Source organism: Fulmarus glacialis, unplaced genomic scaffold (genome assembly GCF_000690835.1).
Source record: "Fulmarus glacialis isolate BGI_N327 unplaced genomic scaffold, ASM69083v1 scaffold41859, whole genome shotgun sequence".
NCBI classification, from domain to species: Eukaryota; Metazoa; Chordata; class Aves; order Procellariiformes; family Procellariidae; genus Fulmarus; species Fulmarus glacialis.
Window position 1 is genome coordinate 1 of NW_009234686.1, and position 4,224 is coordinate 4,224.

Below are 4,224 nucleotides of genomic sequence, written 5' to 3' on the forward strand. Positions count from 1 at the left end.
CCTCGGGCCCCCGCGGCGGGCGGTGGAGGGGGTGGTTTGCTTTCCTTGCCTAGTCGCTCCTCGGAAATGTAAAGTTGGGCTTTACAGTTCCAGCCGAACCATTTGATTGCCGATCTCTAGCAGCCTCTGTAACTTGTGGCACACCTCAGTATCGCAAGATGGGCCATGCGTGAGAGTAAATGGGAACAAACCTAGCCGGGAAGGTTGGCTTTTGTTGGGCTGTCTTGCTAAAGTGACTCTTCCATATATATCACTGATGTGATTGAATATAACATAACTGCCTTGTGCATTGATACTTAGAGTATTTAAATGTGAATATACAGTGATACTTTTGCAATTTGTAAATTATTGTTTTCTCACTGTGCATATAAGGCTCCTGAGAAACAAAACCTAATGATCTTTTTTACAAACCCTGATGTATTTCATCTGATGCGTACTGATAGGTATATTGAATGGCACAGCATGTTTTTAAAGTCAGAATTCTTTAAGGATGTCAGCATATTGATATACATAGTTTTTCTAAGTAGGCTAAAACTTGACAGACAAATTCAGCGTGCAGAACATGAGTTGCAAAAGGCAGAGTTATTGGGCAGTTTGTGTTACAGGTGATGCTGCACATCTGTAGTGCCTTGCCACCGTGCTGCAGTATCAGTGGGAGTTTTGGAGTGAAGACCTTTCAGTGCCTGGGGTTGGTGTGTTTACGGCTGTATGAGTGTTAATTTGACAGCGTGCTTCCAAGATTTGGGTCGGAACTGTATTTTCTATCAAGTGACAGACCTTGAGAAATGGAGGCAGGTAGAGAAATAGTAACTATATTGAACTGCTGCAGAATTAAATCTTCATATAAATTAGGTCTGAGATTAAATTGTACTTAAAACAATCTCAAACTGGTATGGCTACAAGAAAATGTCCGTGTAAAATCAAAATATTCTGTGTGAATTAACATCTAATCATTATCATAGGCAAGAAATAACTAATTAGATTACCTTCTCTAGGCACATTTCAGGTAATTAGAGATATGGTTTAGCCAAAACTTACAAGGAAGTTGTGAATATAGCTAGACAGAGTTTCCTTTCTGTACTGGGTGAAATTAGCATCAGAAAATACATTATACTTACTGAAGTTATAACCTGCTGTATCCAAGAACGCTGTTAAAGCAGCAGTTGTGATCGTATGCAGTTTCAAACTGTCCCATTCAAAAGCCACAGTGTACTTTTTTAATGGATACCATACAGCTGGATTCCTGGGTGCTTCAGATCACTCTGGTTATTAAACGACAGTTTGAAATAAATACCATCTTAAATTAAGCTGGTCTGGTAACATTGCTTCGATGTGGAAACGTGCCCAATATCTCACGTAATGCATTTCTCTAGATAAGAATGGAAAGGTCAATATCGTGGCCATTCTACAATGTACACTTCCAGTCAGTGCTGTTGTAATGGTGCAGGAAGAGAATTAGATCTCAAGGGATGTATGCTGGTTCACAACTGTGAAGTGCTTGGTCATCTAAATGATCCGGTGGGCACCTGCTCCTCAGAGATAGATCCTTGCAGTCCTAACCCTCGGTCTCTGAACTGTGCAGGCTCAGGTTTTTCCCAGTAATACTCGCTGAATGCATTGAGGTCTGCTGCTTGATGTGCTTTTAGTTTTGACAGTGTTGATTAGTTAGGTGCCCAAGCTGTCCAGGGATCCAGAAGCGAGGTGTTCCTTGACAAGTTGATCTTGGAGAGTCCAAGTGTCTTCAGATTGCGTAAGATGATCAGGAGCACTTAAAAAACATGCAGGGGAGTATATTGCCATGCTTTTTATTATTTTTTTCTTATTATTATTCTTTCTAGGCTTTGTCTAGAGCTGTTAACCCTGATGTGAAGAGCTAAGTTCTGAATTTGCATCTTTCATTTCTCAAGAGAGTGCTAGAGCCATAAAACTGTGTGTTATTCTGGGCTGGTGATCTCTGACTCCTTATGAAACTGTTTCACCTTGCTTCCAATACAGAAATATTCATTAGGTGAGCTCTGATCGTACAACTCAGCAGCTAGGGCATGAATCCAGAAGTGGGGAAGTTTGATTTCTAGTCCTTTTTCCAGCTGTATGTTAAATAATAAAAATATATTTGCAGAATACATGTGGTTAAGCAATATTGAATTTCAAGAAAAATATATTTACTATTAAAGTGTCCCTTGATTCTTGCAAATACTTATAAAAATCACACCTACTAAAAATGCTACACCCAAAGGGTACGTTGGACTCCACAGAAATCTCATCAATTTCACTGCCCTTCCCTGCACTTAATTTAGGTGATGGATCTCCAGGTGATTAAATCCTCCTTCTTCTTATGCTATGGAAAAAGTGAATGTAGGCAGTATTGTGCAGTCAGTCGTGTGTGTGTAGGCTATTAATTTACAATGTTGGAGAAAAAGCTCAGACTCTGGTCTCTTTTTCTTTGTCCAAATCATTAGGCTCATTCATTTTACTTGTTTGTTCTGTCACTTGTGTTTCCTGTCAGCTGGTTTGCTTTTTGCTCAGCCTCTGTTCATCGTACGTGTAGGTGTTTTAGTTTCAGATGTACGTTACTCTAAATGCACTCCCCAGGGTTGTGGGTTGGCTGTGAAAAGGGCAGTCCTGCTCTGTCCCCCCTGTTTTCCCCACTGTGCATTCTGACTCCACCTTGTGCAGTCAACCACAGGGTGAGTTGGAAAACTACTTTTTAAAAAAAAAAAAAGTGTTTGTTTATTTTGGTGGTTTCGTTTTGCATCTAATCAGTGAACTGGGCCAACTCATCATGCAGCTGCATGTTTACTAGATCCAACAGGAATGGTTGTTGGCAAGGGAGAGCCGAACTGCCCCTCCGGTAGCAGCTAGCCCTTTAGGCAAGTTCAGGACAGGCGGATGCAGCCCCCACATGTGGTGTGCAGAGCCAGAGGACCTGCCTTAGAAGGGCAACCTCCACTAGGAAGCCAGGCTTTGGCTAGCTTAGGCCTACCGTCTTCCTGTGAATCCTACTCGCTTTGGCTTATACCAGAAGTACCCTTTGACTTTGGTGGAAACATTTATTGAACTTGTTTGCTTGATTAAAGTGCTGTTTACTTCATTTAATGAATTTTGCATGGTGCATATCCTGACCTATTGCTCCCCTCTTCGGACTCTTGTTTAATTTTATAAAAGAACGACTTTGTTTACTCTGAATTGCTATCTCCCAAGATACCTTAAATCTGATAAATATTCTCTCTCTAATCTGAGTAGGACAACACCCAACCTCTGACAGCAGAGAACCTAAGATCTCGTCTCTTTAAACTGAAAGGCAAAGTGGGCTTTGACTTTAAGTAGGACAGGCTGAGTTTGGGTTAAGCCGTGTTGTCATTCTGGTTAGTAATGCTATTCAGGTTCCATCAGAAAGACTGCTTATGCAGAGAAAAATTACGTTCATAGCCTTTTGCGGCCAGGATGAATCTTCAGACCTAAACTGAGGAGCCTCATGTGGGAAAAGGTTCGAATCCTGCATTTGGTTTGAACTCATCTGTGTTGCATCATATCTCTTACTCACATAAATACATCAAACCATGCAGAATTAGTGAGGACACTCCTCTTAAGCTTAGTACAAGTGTTTGTTTGCCTGTCATCGCAACTGAAGTTTACATTAATTCAGTGCCAAAAAAAAATCATGTCAGCAACCTGATGCTTATCTTTCCTGTAAATTGTACCCTGGTGATTTTATTTTGAAGCTTTGTTTTTCAGTGATCTAATAGCCACACTTAAACTGGAGAGAACAGATCATTAGATCCCATTAGATTGGTGTTTGGGGGGTTCTTGTGAGCTTTGGGTCTGGCCTGAAGAGCAAGTTCTGGAGATGCTGCTTTGGCAGTTAAACCAACTTTGAAGTCCAAGAAAGCAATCTAGAAGGACCATGACCCAGTGGCCTCAAAACCTATTAGGCACTTAAATTAATTTGGCACCCATGCTTTGGAGCCTGGAACCTGGATGTGGACTTGTGCAGTGTGCTCCAGCCTGGGCAGGCGGGTGCCTGGCTCCCTGCCCAGCTCCCCTGGGCACTGGGCAAGGCAGAGGGGGGTGTGCTGGGCCCTGGAGCCCCTGCGGCCTCATCGGCAGGGCGTGCTTGGGGTACGTTAATGCACACGTGTAGCGTCTCAGCTTCGTCTGAAGCATGGAGAGCTGGACGGCTGCTTGGCTTTTGTGGGACGGCCTTGTCTCTAGAGCTGTGGGAGG